The sequence below is a fragment of the Heptranchias perlo genome, chromosome 10, assembly GCF_035084215.1.
Source record: "Heptranchias perlo isolate sHepPer1 chromosome 10, sHepPer1.hap1, whole genome shotgun sequence".
Lineage (NCBI taxonomy): Eukaryota > Metazoa > Chordata > Chondrichthyes > Hexanchiformes > Hexanchidae > Heptranchias > Heptranchias perlo.
This window is the reverse complement of record NC_090334.1, coordinates 44,387,415-44,405,887: the sequence shown is the minus strand read 5'-3', so window position 1 is coordinate 44,405,887 and position 18,473 is coordinate 44,387,415. Positions and strand designations below refer to the sequence as shown.

Genomic DNA, 18,473 nt, shown 5'->3' with positions numbered 1-18,473 from the left:
AATATAAGTAGTCATTGATCTTGTTGTGATCCTTCTGTTGATTGCATTATGACTAATTTATGATTTCACTTTTGAAGGGAGGCAACGGAAAGCTGATAATCTGATATTATAAAGGTATAAAAATTAGTAAACGATATAGAAAAGGTGGGCAATGGGGAATAGTGCCAGGCTTTGGTTCATCAGCACTGTGACCTTTGTAAGGCTACTTTTGAGGAAGGGGGGGGTTCTCAATTTAAGGAGGAATGAGGAAGTGACTTCAAGGATCTGGAGCCACATGTCACATATGTTCCTACTGTAGATGCTGGTTTTGCTTACTTTCTGACAGATTTGAAATACAGTGTATCTATTGCATATAAAGGATGCACTCATTTCAATTTGGATTTGAAGTGAATTGCAGTTCTAATTTGGACCATAAAACCCCAGCCAGCAGATCTGCTGTGTTGAATCTATCAGTATTTTGCAAGTTGAGTGGTTCCTAATTAGCTTGGGCTTTGTAATTTAGTTTAAGGAGCACCATGTACACAAATAAAAGGTAGAAATTCTGAGTGGATAATGTATAAATGCACCAAAGCAATTAATCTGAAATTCAAATCCAAGTTAGAGTCAGTGCACTCCTTGTATGCAACAGAAAGATTTCAGATCTGCCCCAGAACAATGAAAATTGGAGGAAAATGTGACAATCATGGAATGTGTGACAAAGTTACCTCTTCAGCAACAGTGGATGTCATTGATTACCAAGAAAGAACTAATTTTCTGCAATGATTCTGTATTTGTTTTACATCTCGTGTCTGTGCACATTTTTCTTGTAAACAATTTTACAACACCAAGTTATAGTCCAGCAATTTTATTTTAAATTCACAAGCTGGACTATAACTTGGTGTTGTAAAATTGTTTACAATTGTCAACCCCAGTCCATCACCGGCATCTCCACATCATCACATTTTTCTTGCCCTTCCTTGATTATTTTAGCGGAGTTGTATGAAGTTAGTAAATGTGACTGTTCGACAGACGATAGTTATGCTTACATAGAGGAATTCTGAGTGCTACCACTTAAGTTACCTGGGGGGGAAGACAGATAACTGCACAAACAAATATATAACTTGGCTTTGTAGGACTGCAGTATGTTTTTAAAACTAGCATACAGGTAAACATTTTTTATATAGACACACAAGTAAAATGGTTGAATGGAACTTCAGTTAATAAGGACAACTCTTGAGCGTTCAGCTTTGTAACACTTCAGGCAAAGTGCAAATCTTAGCAGTGGAGGCCACAGAACTCTGAACAATATACTTGAAAAGAATTTCTACACCACCCCGTAGGAAACTTGGGGCCTTGGGCAGCCAGCCATGATTATTGTAGTAAAAGAAGCTGTCTATTTGACTGTTGCTTGCAATTGAATCTGATAAGAACCAAAAAAGTTCACTAGAATGTTAGAATTTTCATTTTTTTTTATTCGTTCATGGGATGTGGGCGTCGCTGGTGAGGCCGGCATTTATTGCCCATCCCTAATTGCCCTTGAGAAGGTGGTGGTGAGCCGCCTTCTTGAACCGCTGCAGTCCGTGTGGTGACAGTTCTCCCACAGTGCTGTTAGGAAGGGAGTTCCAGGATTTTGACCCAGCGACGATGAAGGAACGGCGATATATTTCCAAGTCGGGATGGTATGTGACTTGGAGGGGAACGTGCAGGTGGTGTCCCCATGTGCCTGCTGCTCTTGTCCTTCTAGGTGGTAGAGGTCGTGGGTTTGGGAGGTGCTGTTGAAGAAGCCTTTGCGAGTTGCTGCAGTGCATCCTGTGGATAGTACACAGTGCGCCGGTGGTGAAGGGAGTGAATGTATTTAAAATCCACAATTGTTTATCAGAATACTTATTATTGAGGGTTATAATTCCTCTCCATTGTGTCTCAGCACTTGACCAGGGCTCCACCATTATTGTACTATTCTGAAGCAAGATGCTTAAAATTGCGCAGTAGCAACCAGAATGACACTCTTCTTTCTCCTAATTGCAGGGTTGTAGGCTCATGTCCTCTGTTCTCTACATTACCGCAACAATACTGTTAAGATTTGAGACTTTTTAGGTTTGGTGAACCATTGTCATTCTATGCCACAAGGCGGTACACTGGTGGGGGGTGGGGAATGTTCGGCATGTGCTACCGCATGCTGGCTAGAATTTAATAATTATTCAGAATGGTGTTTCACGTTACTCTGGGTAGATTTTTAATTAATGGAATTGGAGTGTTGGGGGTGGGGGGGTGAGTTGGAAGCGATAGATGACAAAATCACAAACCCCTTCATTGTGGAAATCTGGAATTCTCTCTCCCAAAAAGCTGTGGATGCTAGGTCAATTGAAATTTTCAAGTCTGAGATCAATACATTTTTATTAGATAAAAGTATCAAAGGATATGTATCAAAGGCGGTGGGGGGGGGGGGAGGTGGTAAATAAAGTTGAGGTACAGATCAGCCATGATCTAATTAAATGGTGGAACAGGCTCGATAGCTGAATGACCTACTTGTGTTCCTAGGTGGACTGAAAAAACGTTATTAAATCTATAAAAGTCTGGAAGGTAGTGAGCGTTGCTTTATTTTGATGCTGTGATACAGGTTAGTATAGGTAGAATTATTCATTCTAGTTTTGCTGTCTGCCTAAGAGCAGAGCATAAGGCCACAACAGAGGACCCCAGGCCATGGTCATGCCTCTCCCAGCAACTAGTTCAGGAGTACCATTGGTGTAGCAGAATGGGATACATGCTTACCCTTTTACCTTCAGATCTGTCATTGGTGTAGACGTAAAAATTAAAAAGAAGCTATCTTGATGCCATTTCCAAAATTGGATGCAAGGACTGCAGTTGATAAAAGCCTTGGCGAAGGGAAAGAGGTTGGTGAGAAAAGCAGGGAGAAAAAATTCAATAGAAGTACTGCAATTTATCATATTCATGGAATTTAAATTTTGTTGCTATTAAGTTCTAACCTATTAAATCTTAATATGAAGGAATACATTTTAAAAAGTGCAAAATTCCACACCCTGCACCTTTTATCGTGCGTTATAAGCCTCTCTTACCCATCGCACCAGCAATCACCAACCTCACTGGCTCCCTATCCTCACTAGATCCCTTCATGGCCTTGTACATCCAACATCCCTTAACCTCTTTCTTTCCCCCACCTCCCCCACCCCACACCACCATGCCGAATCCCATGCCTTTTATTTGCTACCTTTCGATTCACTTGCTTTTCTTTCAACTCCCCCTCTTCCCAATATTGCCATTCCATCATCAATGACAGACCTTCCAGCTGCCTTGGGTCCTACTTTTTGGAGCTCTGTCCTTAAGCCCCCTGCCTCGCTTTCTCTTCTCTCTCCTCTCTCTATCTTTAAACACGTACTCAAAGCCTATCTATTTAACAATGCCTTTGGTTGCCTATGCTTTATCACACAACTACCAGGATGGTAGCTGGCAAACTAGATGGACTGCAGCCTTTTTTTGTCTACCAATTTCTATGTTCCTCTCCTAACTTGCCCACTTGTGCTTAGTGTCTGTTTTTCTGGTTTGTGAATTCCCTTGGAACTTTTTTCTACATTAAAGGCATTTTATGTGTAAGTTTGCTATTGATTATGGCTGAAATCTAAGTTTGTTCTTTGGAGCTGAAATTGACTTACAAACATATGTTTCAAAACTTATATTTTTATACCCCCCCTGCTGCTTTCCTGAAGTCAGTAATTTGTTTTGGCATATGATTTCACAGGTGTTGGCAGCCCTCCAGTACTTGGTCCTAATGGCCATTTTTCCTGTATGTTTGTATGTATATAGATGATAATTGTTGACTGGCTATAAGGATGCATTATAGCTAAGCTTGTTCCTGTCCCCTACCTGTTAACCTACTTTCCAGCAGGAGTTATTGAGGTATAATCAGGAATGGAAATCCTGCCTGATTTCTTTTTCACCCACCCTCTTAGCTTTTCTGAGGACACAAGCAGAGTGCAGTGCCCCAGCACCCTGGATGAGATCAATTAACCCAGCGCTAATCAAGAGCCTGTGTGGCTTGATACCACACCAGGTTAGTGCATTTATCCACCAAGCCACAGGGGAGAGCCAAAAGTTGTATTTTTTAATGTATAGATGCCAACATAAAATAATTCTTTTCTATTGTAGTGTAATGATGAAGTTAATATTTTTTTAGATTTGTAATAAAATGTGAACTTTTCTGACCAAATGATTTTGCTTAGGAATGCATTAATATATTGCAGGAGGCCAGTCATTGTGCTGTAGCATTTGAAATATTTTATGTTTTCAAAAAAGATGTAAAGACTGCGACAAAATACAGGAAGACATTAATAAACTTGCAAAATGGGCGTGTAATTGGCAAATGAGTTTCAATATAGATAAGTGTGAAGTGGTACATTTTGGTGGGAATAATGAGGCCACATGCTCCTTGGAAAATAAGAGTCTAAACAAGGTAGAGGAGCAGAGGGATTTATGGGTACAGATACACAAATCACTAATAATAGTGACACAGGTTAATAAGACCACAAATAGGCAAATCAAGCACTGAGGTTAATTTCTAGAGGGATAGCATTGAAAAGCAGAGAAATTATGCTAAATTTGTACAGAACCTTGGTTAGACCACACTTGGAGTTCTGCGAACAGTTTTGGTCTCCACACTATAAAAAGGATATAGAGGCACTGGAGCAGGTGCTAAAAAGATTTGCTAGGACGATACCAGAAATGAAAGGTTATACCTATCAGGAAATATTGAATAGGCAGGGGCTCTCTAGAAAAGAGAAGACTGAGGGATGACCTGATAGAGGTCTTTATAGTTATGAAAGGGTTTGATAGGGTAGACGTAGAGAAGATGTTTCCACTTTGTTGGGTGGGGGAGGAGGGAACCAGGAGCCATAAATATGAGATGGTCACTAACAAATCCAATAGGGAATTCAGGAGAAACTTCTTCACCCAGAGAGTGGTAAGAATGTGGAACTCTCTCCCACAAGGAGTAGTTGAGGTGACTAGCACAGATAGATGCATTTAAGGGAAAGCTAGATAAAGACATGAGTGAGAAGGGAATAGTACGATACAATAGGGTTAGATGAAGATGGGTGGGAGGAGGCTCACGTGGAGCATAAAGGCCTGTTGGGCCAAATGGCCTGTTTCTGTGCTTTGTAATTCTTTGTAATGTCTTGTTTTGCCAATGGACTGTAACCCACTCCATTTCCTAGTGTTTTTTGCACAAATTTTCTGTTTGGAATGCCTTATTATAGTCTGCATTTTTGTAATGTTTTTCTATGTAAATACATTCCTCTTCCGACATAAATGTTCAAGGAATTGAAGAATCAGCTCTTGGTGAAAGCTCAGATGAGACTGTCATTCCATCCATTTTCCATGAAAATACAAATATGCGGCCTTCAATTTATAATATAAATATGTTTGTAAATATTGCAGTTTAAAAAATGGAGCTTGCTGGCTGTAACAAATTCCAACAGGTCTTGCGTTTAGAACAGAAGGGTCCATACCTGAAATGTCTTCTGACCGGCTGAGTGTTTCTACCATTTTCTCTTGTTTCAGCTTTCCAGCATCTGCAGCATTTTGCATTTTGTTCATGAGGTTTATGTTTGGGTTATAGCTGGCTTTGTGAGACCTATGCATTGGGAACCAATGGTACTAGCCCTGGTTTTGCATACATTTTGGTATGTAAATAGATCTGATTTTATAAATTATATCAAATTATTAATAGAAATAGTCCAATAATAGGGTACTAAAAGGATTTATTTTGAAGGGCTGGCGAACCTTTCTCATCCCTGACTTATTTCCTTGTATTCAAATTAAAATCTAATTTTTCCATGTGTACTTGGCTGTATTTGACCTTCAGTGAACTTTATTGACTTGGTAGAAGGGAGCACAGGAAAATGCTGTCTCTTTGGTCATGAGTACTGTCAATTTGGTGTAAGCTTTAGTGATTTATATTTATCAGATTAGTTGTGGTAGTCATCAAGATGTGATAACCTACCTGAAACCTATTGTAGCATGATAAAGCTCTAGCATTGAATAGTGCTCTGCCCAGTTTTCATGTGGGAAGAAGATTTGAAAACTGGAGTGATTTTTACAATTTATGGAGGGTGTTTTATTACATTCTAAATTAACACTTAAATGTATAAATCATCTGAATATTTGCTGTATGGGTTTAAAATGTATTCGAGTGCTCCTGATTCCACAGCAAGTTTATCCATGGAATATCTGTGCCATGTGGACAAGGAACATCCCAGGTTCTTTGATAAATTAGCTAATATCGGCCAGGCCAACAAATAGGGGGTGCTACAGGTGCCCTTGGTGATCCTGAGTTAGGTAGGGGAAGATAGTTTATCCGGATTAAACTATGTTGGAAATCCACATGTAAGGTGAGGACAGCACCAAACATGGCTGTCTGCCTTCCTTCCTTTCCCCATCCCATTCCCCCTCCTCCTTCAACCCCCTATTTCCTTTTTCGCTCCCTCCTCTTTCCCATCTTACTGCCTGCCCTCCTTTCCTCTCAATTTCCCTTCTCCTTACTTCTTCACCCTACCCCTTCCCACTCTCCCCTCCCTCTCTTCCTCCCCATCCCTTCCCAATCTCTCCATCTCCTCCTCTTCTCCTTTCTCCATCCTTTAATGAAGGCATTAAAGAACAATTCATTAGGTAAATTTACATCAGGTTACTATGAAATATATATATATATATATTTAAAAATTGTTTAAACCCTTATTTTGGATATAAATTTCACTTTCTAAGCAATCATTATTGAACCATTTTCAAAGTAGTTACATGAATAAATATTTTGAAACAATTTTTACATATTAAACTTTTCTGATTAAATTCCATGCCTTTGTGATGACAAGAGACTGTTTCTAGTGTGGCATGTTTACTGACTTGGTGTAGAATATTTCCAGTTTTCAGGCGGTTATGTAAATGTACAGTGAAGGTTTTTCTCAGTCAGTATGGGGAGACTGGACTCTAATCCCATTTTTATTTTGCACACTCCATTAATCAAATAGATCAGTAATGTTGGCATGTCAATATGTCAAGAAATGTTGGCTGCATTATAGTTTCTATTGGAATTTTGAATGACGACCATCAGACGGCTTCTAAATTCTGGAAGACACCATTTGGCAGATGAAATGACACCTTTTGAGATAGAGCACATTTTGTTTTACAAGCATGCACTGATTGAACAGTTGTTGCATTTATATAGTGGCTTTAATATATGAAAGCCAGTACTTGCAGAGAATGATTGTTTGATCAATAGTATAGAGTATGGATTGTTACGTATATAACCTTTTTAAGCTTTTCCTTATATTAAGAAACTTGTGTGAAAGGCTAAGGTCTGTAGTTCAGGACATCACTAATGTTGAAAAGAATAGGAGAGATGATGAAGTAATGATGAGGTGACATCAAGCTTGAGTTTCAAAAGCATGTCGATTTCAGGAAGAAAGAAAGACTAAAGGAGGTAAGGAATTCTATTTTTGAGAAATTACTTGCGTAATTTTAAAAACTTTTTTTCTAATGAGCAACTGACTCCTCCTGAGTGAGGGTCAGGTGTTCCCCATAGCAGTGTCCCTGAGGTTGATAATCCAGTGGGGAGGAGAGTGGGAGGGGGGCAGGTCAAGTTCCATATTGTGCAGTTCGAGGTTTATATTGCTCCAATGCACCACTTCTGTCTTGACCACTGTTTGTAAGTATGATGTAACAATAATTGTTACATTATGTATGACATGTAGTGACATCAATAATGAATGACCCTTTTCTTAATTTTGACTGTGTCCTTTTTATAGTATGCACATATCTAAAAGAAAACTAGTGTTAATACAACATCTTGTGTCTCCCAAAGTGTGTCACGTAGAGTGAATTACATTGTGCAGTTATTTTTACCTATGCTTTTGAAGGCTCTTTGACGTCCCTGTGGTTGTCCATTGAACACTATCACATTACGCTGATAATGCAATTGTATCATAATCAAGCCCTGTGAAGAATTAAAAGCAAAATACTGCGGATGCTGAAAATCTGAAATAAAAACAGAAAATGCTGGAGAAGCTCAATAAGTCAGGCAGCATCTGTGGAGAAAGAAACAGAGTTAACGTTTGTTGTTCTCCCCTCCCCTCCCTCCTTTTCCCCTCCCTCCTTCCCCCCCCCTCCCTCCTTCCTTCCCCCCCCCCCTCCCTCCTTCCTTCCCCCCCCCTCCCTCCTTCCTTCCCCCCCCCTCCCTCCTTCCTTCCCCCCCCTCCCTCCTTCCTTCCCCCCCCCTCCCTCCTTCCTTCCCCCCCCCCCCTCCCTCCTTCCTTCCCCCCCCCTCCCTCCTTCCTTCCCCCCCCTCCCTCCTTCCTTCCCCCCCCTCCCTCCTTCCTTCCCCCCCCTCCCTCCTTCCTTCCCCCCCCTCCCTCCTTCCTTCCCCCCCCTCCCTCCTTCCTTCCCCCCCCTCCCTCCTTCCTTCCCCCCCCTCCCTCCTTCCTTCCCCTCCCTCCCTCCTTCCTTCCCCCCCCTCCCTCCCTCCTTCCTTACCCCCCCTCCCTCCCTCCTTCCTTCCCCCCCCTCCCTCCTTCCCCCCCCTCCCCCCCTCCCTCCTTCCCCCCCCTCCCTCCCTCCTTCCTTCCCCCCCTCCCTCCCTCCTTCCTTCCCCTCCTCCCTCCCTCCTCCCTCCCTCCCCCCCTCCCTCCCCCCCTCCCTCCCCCCCTCCCTCCCCCCTCCCTCCCCCCTCCCTCCCCCTCCCTCCCCCCCCTCCCTCCCTCCCTCCCTCCCCCCTCCCTCCCTCCCCCCTCCCTCCCTCCCCCCCTCCCTCCCTCCCCCCCTCCCCCCCTCCCTCCCTCCCCCCCTCCCCCCCTCCCCCCCTCCCTCCCTCCCTCCTTCCTTCCCTCCCTCCTTCCTTCCCTCTGTACTTGCTTTAAAAACTGTTAACTCTTTAACATCTTCCAGTTCTGACAAAAGGTCTTCGACCTGAAACGTTAACTCTGTTCCTTTCTCCACAGATGTTGCCCGACTTGCTGAGCTTTTCCAGCATTTTCTTTTTTTTATTACCTGTGAAGAATTAGCATGAAGTGAGATTTAAATGAGGCTTGCAGTAGTCAATTTGCATTTTCCATGAATCAAGAAGTTGAGTACAGATAGATTTTCATGTTGAAGAGGGACTCGATCATTGAGATGTACTTTCTTAAAAAAAAATTCCACTTATTCTTGTAGTTTTGGGAGGAAAAAAATCCTTAAAGGAAAAAATGCATAAGTTGGATATTTGGAATAAAAATAGAAAATACTGGAAATTTATACCTATAAAAGAGATAAGATTTTGGTTTCTGATGAAGGGTGCACTGCCAAAATGTTTTCCTGTCTTTCCCCTGCAGATGCTGAATGACCTGATGTGTATTTTCAGCAGTTTCTGCTTAATCCTCAGTCTGGGCCATAATAAATTCAGGAATTAATATCTCAATAAAGTTTTTTCTTGCATTCTGCCACAAATAGATTAAAATCTGGTTGAATCTGTTTAATTCACTGGTTGTGCACAAAGCTGACGTTTTGTAACGCTTCAGTGTCCTTCATATTACCACCAAGCGGCAGCATGTTTGTAAAGATTCAAGCACCTTATATGTATGTTGGCTAAGCTCCTTTATAGGTGAGCCTGCTTTTAGGAATTTAATGTATTTTAATGTAAAGCGACCAGATTCTCTCGTCATTTAGTAAATTGTGAATTAAGTAGTTTGCATTGTGACTGACTTGTGTGGAAGATCGGGGGAGAAAGCTGCTTTTATGGTGTTTTGGAGCCGATGTATTTACCGTTCACAGCTTCTGTGCCCTGCATGTCTTTCTGTGTGATGTATGTGGAGGGAGTGGGAAAGATTTTTGTCATATTTTCCTTGACTTGTGTAAAGTGTATGTATATTTATGTTTGAGGAGGAGGGGTTGCAAACCAATGCAACTGTATAGCATTTTTGTGTGATTGTCCTAATTTACTCTCTTCACCAATAGGATGTTTCACATATAGTTATTTTTTATTACTGAGACATAATTTTCAAAATGCACACTTGGAAATGAACACCTACAAAGCTTTAAAAAAATTATTCTGGCTGATTTTTCTCTGTATTCTTTCCCCCTTTACTCCTTCCTCTTTGACTGTTTGCCCTCTGGTACCTTGCCAAAGCGGCCATCGTTTGTATGCTTTGACAGTCAGTAACAGTTCTGTATGACCATGGCCATATCACAACAGAGCTTGATTTTGTCCTTAGCTGACCTCCACAAGTGCACACTTTCAGCAAGGAACAGGAACCTTATGTTGAATTTTCCCCCCCCCCCCCTCAACCCTCTGTTTCACCCATCAATGTTGAGGCCATTGGTAATGCCCCTACTACCACCCCAGCTGAGAACTCACCCCAAACTGGGAATCAAACCTGGGAACTTTCCAGCTGTATAGCCCAATTAGTCACAGTTGCTGAGGTTTTCTTAAACTAAAAGGTAAACCCTTTTTTCCACAATATCTGGTCTTACTGAGCTGTGTATCATTTGTGCTGGGGAGGCTTCATGATGCTTCAAACCAAGTGTAAAGGAACCAGGAAGTGGCATGTAAGAAATGAGTGCAGATAGTCAATGTGGTTGGAGCTCAAAGATAAGAAATGGCTAGTTACATTGGTAGGAGTATATTACTAACCTCCAAATTGTGGGAAAGAAATATGAGAAAATCTACAGTCAGATTAGAGAAATGAGAAGGAATAACAATTATTGTTCTGAGAGATTTTAATTATCCACTTATCATTTGGGACTGAGAGGGAGTAAATGGAGAAAAGGAATGGAATTCCTAAAATGTGTAATAGACTCCTTCCTCAAGCAGTAAGCCTACAAGAGCGGAGGTGCTGCTAGATCTGGTTATGAGTAATGAAATAGATCAGGTGGGTGAGCAATTTAGGAGTAATGACCACAACATGAAAAGATTTATGAGCCAACTAGAAAGGAAAGAAGTCAGTATAAAAACTGGAACACCAGATTGGATTAGGCCAGATTTTAGAAAGATGAGGAGCGAGCCAGCAGAGGAGAAATTAGCACACAGGATTGTAGAGCAACAGTGGGATGTTTTTGAAAAAGACGTTGCAAAGGTACAGAATAACGATTGCATTAAAAAATAAGGAAACTACTAATAGTTTTAATATGCCATGGATATATGAAGATGGTAGAACCCAATTAAAATTGAAAAGGGCCTATCAGGGCTATAAGAATATGAGAAAATAAGAAAAGAGGTTAAGAGCGGGATAAGAAAAGCAAAGAGGGAATATGAGAAACAAAATTCAAAAAACATCAACGGGAACAGTAAAGTTTTATATAAGTATAATCAGTAAAAAGAGAATTGTTAGAAGTGAAGTGAGACCCCCAAGAGGAAAGGATTGTCAGTTTGTAGATGATCATCAAGAAATGGCAGAGGTGTTTAATAAGTACTTCACATCAGTCTCTACTAATATTGGAAAGGAGGTGAATCCTGATGTGGTTCAGAGCAAGATGAGCAATATTATGGTGGATCAAAGGAAAATTTTAGATGTTCGTTAAATTGAAGGAAGACAAAGAATCAGGGCCTGATGGGATACATCCTAGGATCTTGAGGGAGATAAGGGAAGAAATTGCCACGGCCCGAGATATATTTCAGGGCTTTATTGATTGTGGATATATACTGGAGGACTGGAGAGTGGCCAATACAGTATCCGTCTTTTAAAAGGGGGATAGAGCTAATACGGGTAATTCAGGCCAGTTACCTTAACACCTCAACATCCAAAAGTCTTCTACAGGCATGTAAACAGTAAATGGGTAGTAAAAGGAGGCGTGGGGCTGATTAGATACCAAAAAGGAGATCTCATGAAGGCAGAGGGCATGGCCAAGCTACTAAATGAGTACTTTGCATCTGTCTTTACCAAAGAAAATGATGCTGCCAGAGTCTCAGTGAAGGAAGATGTAGTTGAGATACTGGATGGGCTAAAAATTGATAGAGGAGGTACTAGAAAGGCTAGCTGTATTAAAGTAGATTATGCACCCTAGGTTGCTGAGGGAAGTAAGGGAGGAAATTGCGGAGGTACTAGCCATAATCTTCCAAATATCCTTAGATACGGGGATGGTGCCAGAGGACTGGAGAATTGCAAATGTTACATCCTTGTTCAAAAGGGTGTAAGGATAAACCCAGCAACTAATAGGCCAGTCAGTTTAACCTCAGTGGTGGGAAAATTTTTAGAAACGGTAATCCAGAACAACATTAGCAGTAACTTGGACAAGCGTGGATTGATTAGGGAAAGCCAGCATGGATTTGCTAATGGCAAATTGTGTTTAACTAACTTGATAGAGTTTTTTGATGAGGTAACAGAGAGGGTAGATGAGGGCAATGCAGTTGATGTGTACATGGACTTTCAAAAAGCGTTTGATAAAGTGCCACTTAATAGGCTTGTCATCAAGATTGAAGCCCATGGAATAAAAGGGGCAGTAGCAGCATGGATATAGAGTTGACTAAGTAACAGGGAACAGAGAGTAGTGGTGAACGGTTGTTTTTTGGACTGCAGGGAGGTGTACAGTGGTGTTCCCCAGGGGTCGGTACTAGGACCACTGCTTTTCTTGATATGATAATGACTTGGACTTGGGTGTACTGGACACAATTTCTAAATTTTCAGATGAAACTTGGAAGCGTAGTGAACAGTGAGGAGGATAATGGTAGGCTTCAAGAGGATATAGACAGGCTGGTGGCATGGGTGGACACGTGGCAGATGAAATTTAATGCAGAAAAATGCGAGGTGATACATTTCGGTAGGAAGAATGAAGAGAGGCAATATAAACTAAAGGGCACAATTCTAAAAGGGGTATACGATCAGAGAGATCTGGGCGTATATGTACACAAATTATTGAATGTGACAGGGCAGGTTGAGAAAGCGATTTTAAAAAAAAAGTATACGGGATCCTGGGCTTTATAAATAGAGGCATAGAGTACAAAAGCAAGGAAGTCATGATGAACCTTTATGATACACTGATTTGGCCACAGCTGGAGTATTGTGTCCAGTTCTGGGCACCGCACTTTAGGAAAGATGTGAAGGCCTTAGAGAGGGTGCAGAAGAGATTTACTAGAATAATTCCAGGGATGAGGAACTTTAGTTACGGGGATAGACTGGAGAAGCTGGTGGTGTTCTCCTTGGAACAGAAAAGATTTGATAGAGGTATTCAAAATCATGAAGTGTCTAGACAGAGTAGATAGAGAGAAACTGTTCCAATTGACAGAAGGTTCAAGAACCAGAGGACATAGATTTAAGTTGATTGGCAAAAGAACCAAAGGTGATATGAGGAAAAACTTTTTTACACAGCAAGGCGGTGGTGGAGGCAGATTCAATCATGGCCTTCAAAAGGGAACTGGATAAATACTTTAAAGGAAAAAATTTGCAAGGCTACGGGGATAGGGTGTGGGAGTGGGACTAGCTGGATTGCTCCTGCATAGAGCCGGCACGGACTCAATGGGCCGAATGGCTGCCTTCCGTGCTGTAATCTTTCTATGATTCTATGCTAGGGACAATTTTAGAGTTTTTAATTAAGGATGAAATTACTACATATCTAGATGAAGAGAAAATAGTAGTGGTAGCCAGCACGGATTTCTAAAGGGACGATCGTGCTTTACAAACCTCATAGAATTCTTTGAATTGGTAACAGACATGGTAGATGGGGAAATGTAGTCGATGTGATGTACATGGGCTGGTTGGGCAGAATGACCTGTTTCTGTGTTGTAACTTCTATGTACAAGGGATGTTTTGCTTAAAATCTATTGGTTAATGTAAAGAGAGCTATTTCCTTGCTGTAAATGCATTTTCAGATAAATTCCAGTAGTACCATCATTCAACTCTTCTACAAAACTAAAGCAAGAAAAGCCTGTTTTACAGTACAGTAGCTGTTGCTGAATTTAGCAAGACATTTCATATTATCTGGAATCACAGAAATAAGTATTAATACAGCTTTTAGAATTTGAGTTTTGTTTAGAGGATTTTCAAAATTGAGGTCAGTTCTCTCAGAATTGGCAAATGTGATATAAGTGATGATGTGGAGATGCCGGTGATGGACTGGGGTTGACAATTGTAAACAATTTTACAACACCAAGTTATAGTCCAGCAATTTTATTTTAAATTCACTATATAAGTGGGCAGTGTTGAAATGCTTTTCCTGTAATCCCCATTTAAAATGGAGTAGTACCCTTCATTTCCCATGCAGCCAGGAAGGTCCTAGGTTCAATCTGTAGTCTGATGAGTTAGCTGGACAGACTTTGGGATGGTGTTATAGTTTGACCCTCAACATCTCCAGGCAAGAAATGAGAAAATTACTCTTTCTGAAAGTTATCTCTTGGAAGTGTACACGAATGTCTTATAATGACAGAATTGAGCTCAGCTGTGATGCCATTCTCCACCCCCCACCCCCCACCCCTCCCCCCCACCAACCACCACCCCCCCACCCACCCATGGTTAAAAACCCTGCAGGCACTTTCTTTTCAATATTCATAAGTGAATTGCTACAGTGGATGAGGTGTCAGAGGGTTCCTGGTGTGCATGGAATTGTACTGCATTATAAATTCTGCCTTCAGGAGAGGAGGGAGGTAGGAAATCAGACCAATAAACTAATTTAAATCAAAATTGTACTTGTGGTAATTTTTTAATGGGATATACTTGAAGCAACTATGAACACTGTCATTAGTTTTGTATTTGTTTCTTAATCTTTCATATAAGATCATCAGCAGGAAATGTTTGCTGGTTCTCTTTCTGCTTTAATAGTTCACAGCACTTGGTAAATTGGCTGGATGAGTAAGCAGTTAATGGTGCCCTGCTATGAGAGCTAGCTGTCAGTAGTTAATCTTTGTCTCCAACTCAGGGTTACGCCTAAAACTAAGCCATTAGCCAACATTTTGCAGGTTTGGGCCTTCATTTATCAGTTTGCTGCTGCTGAGAAATTCCAGGCCCAAGAAGGCTTGCCTATTTTTGTTGAGCTGTGGGTGGAGTAACAAGAATGTAATCAGCTTGCTGGGAGGCTGTTACTTTGTGCAGCAAATTAAGTACTGACCAGCTGAGCCGTATATAGACGTGTAGTGTTCTATTGGATACTTTTAGGCATGTGCCTGCCGATCTTGCCTGAGTTTGTCTGAAGATACTTTTTTTAAGGTGAACTCATAAGGTGAGTTGTGCAGTAAGTTTTTGCATTGCTGTAAACTGATTAGTACAGAAATGTGACTGTAGCTAGTAATGGAAACCAGTAGTTTCGTATTTCTTGGATAAACAGAGTTTGCACTAGACGTTAAATCAAGACTGGATGTCTTGAATAATATGGTGTGACATTCCTTTGCTCTAGTTGTAAAATGCTGTCTTGTTCCTCCAGGTCTCCAGAGAGTCCAACGTAAAGCAATCTGCTGGCAGCTTGTACTTCAGTAATCGAGCCCTTCTCACTGAGCTTGTGCTTTGCACTGTTGCCAGTGCTGCTTTCTTATTCTGCATATATATATTTATTTCATTAGCTGGGAGCAAATGGTTGTGAGGAGCGGGTGGTGAATGCTGGTCAGTTCTTCGAAGGTTGTCTTATTTTTGGTTAATTTTGAATTCTAGTTATTTTTTAATCATTAAACCATTGGGTAGTTTGGTATCCTGAGTAGTTGAATTTATATGTTGTAGCTGTGAACTAATTTCAAAATTACACTTGTAACTTTCCATGGGATTGAAAATGTAGCATCTGGTTTCCTTCTAGTATAAATAAATTAATAGTGGTAATAAAACTTTCATTCACGTATTGGCGATCTTTATTACCTGTCTGTAGATTTTATATATGTGGATAGACAGAGAAAGGTGTGAAAGAACTGACACCTTGGTGTGCAACAAAACTGAATTGGTTTTGGTATTTCTGTATGTGTGTTTTCCTCCTCCTCTTCTTTCCCCCACCCACTCTTTGGAAGGACTAATATAACACTGTTTACTGTTTTCTCTTTGTTTGTTCCTAAAGATGATGTGGTAAGACCTTGTGGTAAGAAGCCATGCCAGGTCTCAGGATGTAGGAAACAGTGAAGGAAGTGAAGGCGTGCCTTACTTTGGAATTGCCTCTGGTGAGGATATTAGTAAAAGCCAGCTTATACAAGAACAACAAAAAAAGTGCATGTTTCATTAAGCCAAACAGTAAGTAACTAAATTTTATGTTCATGTGACACCAACATTGGAAATCTAACAACTGCATAAATCAACAGCAATTGTAAAAGGCTTTTATAAGTGTTGGACCAGGGTGTAACATTAGTAGATTCCCACATATACTGGGCATTTGTGATTAAAGTGTTTACCTGATCAGGCATTTTCCCCTCTTCCTGTCCATTGTGCTTCTGTGTCTCCTTTTTAAAATATCCCTTCTTCTACTCTTGTTCTTATAGTAAGTGTGCCGGGAAATGAGAGAAGTAATGACTATCTCGGCTTATTCCAGCCCCACTTCGCTCACTTCCCAGCAGTAATGTTTAATACAAAGATGCATTGGTAGCAATACTTTAGAGGGAAGGAGCCGGTTCCATACCAGAGATATGAAGGACAGGTGCATAGAGAGGGGTCAGTAATGTCTTTTTTCCCCCCAATGAATTAAAACTAAAGAGTTCTACAAGTTTAATTAGGTATTTTTGACAGCACAGTTTGAAAGTCATATATTTAGTTGATCCAGTATTCTGCAAGGTTTGCAGGATTTTCAAATTGTTTAAAACCTTCCTGGATAAATAATGTAAGTAATTTCATTGCTTTGTGGAATTTTTTTTTAAAACCACGGTAATACTGACCTAATGAAAATGTAAATATTGAAGATTTGTTGGAAGGCCTTGGTTTATAATTCTGAGAGACAATCAACCTAGTTTCAACGGTTTGTTATAATTTACTGGAATATCAACCGGGGAGAATATGAAATACTCATTAATCTGTTTAAAAGGAAAATTAATTAGTGTAGCACCAATGAATTTGCTTTCTGTAATCTTTCTCATCTTCCTGTCCCCTGCCCCAGTGTATAACTATCCCTGTGTCTTAAGCCTGGGCTATCAGTTAGCCATATTGTAGTACTAGATTGATGGACAATGCCATACAGGTCAAGAAATAGCAACTATCCTTCAGGGTCTTCATCGCCTTCCGCCCTACCAACTCTTGCTGAAATGTCATTCCTGTTTTCTTCAGCTTCTGCACCTTAGTGATTTTTATCCTGTGTGACTTCAACCTGCGCCTAAATTCACCATTCTTCTCCTTCCATCTCCAACCCCCCCCCCCCCCCCCTCACTCTGCATTACAAGCTCTCCTACTCACACACCATCTCAATCTTATCATCCTGTCTTTTTCTATGGCCATGATCATGACCAAGCTATTTCCAACCACCACCTCAGCTCCTTTACCATCCACACCTCCTTGCCTGCCATCAGCCTTTCTACTTTCACCAGCACACTGTCTAACTGCCAACTCCTCCTTCTGTAATCTGCTATGACATAAGTACCTCCATTAGCCTACTCAGTAGCTGCTACACCTCTACCATTCCCTTCTGCCCACCAAGGCTGCTTACTTTGACCCCTGATGTATCACCCACCTATGTCTTTCCTTACTCCTGTCTTATTCCCATCACTGCTGAAATCACCATCCATACTTATGTCACTTCAAAATTTGATTACTCCATTTTTGGCCTCCCCAGCTCCACTCAATGCAAACTCCAACTCAAGTAGAACTCGACAGCCCCATTCCTATCCCATACAAAATCCCCTCCCACTTCACGTCTTCACTCCATTGGAGGCAGAGCCTTCAGCCATCCTGTTATTGCACTTGGGAGTTCTCTTCTTAAAGCTCTTTGCTTCATTACCTCTCTGCCCACTTTCTAAACTTCACTCTGTTTTTGGTTACCTCCCCACTTCCTGTTTGGTCTCTGCCTTTCCTCCTGTAAAAACACCTTAGGATGTTTGGTTATATGAAAGGCGTTATATATGTTTTTGTATGGTATCTGAACCAGAAGCTTCTAAAAAATCTTTTTTTTTTCTTTAACTTTTATTATTTTTTCTCTCCTTTCCATCTTTGTCATTTCAGGTAACTATTGTTCCCTAGAAACAGACACCATAGATCACTTTCCATTTACAAGGACATTAGAATTTCTTTTGGGTCGGGGGTGGGGGAGGTTGAAGGTATCGAATGTTCTGCCAAACTTAATAAAAGTTGAGCTGCAATTCCTTAAATCATTAGATTGACACTGAGAGTCCCTGGGGACTATTGGCATTTGTTTTGACACATTTCTTGTACAGACCCTATATTTTGGTAGTATAGTGTCATTCTAATGAAAACTAGTATTGGTGCATCTTCTAACTACACATTTAGGGGCCATAAATATAAGATAGTCACTAATAAATCCATTAGGGAATTCAGGAGAAACTTCTTTACCCAGAGAGTGGTGAGAATGTGGAACTCGCTCCCACAAGGAGTGGTTGAGGTAAATAGTACAGATGTATTTAA

The 18,473-nt window shown here is 40.9% G+C and overlaps 1 protein-coding gene across 3 annotated transcripts in view; it reads left to right on the top strand.

Annotated features, from left to right (window-relative positions):
- The window catches only part of fbxo34 (F-box protein 34), a 47,585-nt gene that overhangs the window by 12,299 nt on the left and 16,813 nt on the right, over positions 1 to 18,473 (top strand). For 2 of the 3 annotated variants that reach the window (XM_067991576.1, XM_067991578.1), the window contains exon 2: positions 15,976 to 16,145. The gene's annotated coding sequence lies outside the window, so the exon portion shown is untranslated. Of the gene's footprint in view, positions 1 to 15,021; positions 15,160 to 15,975; positions 16,146 to 18,473 lie in introns of those variants that run through there. The other variant, XM_067991577.1, reaches the window with a different exon arrangement.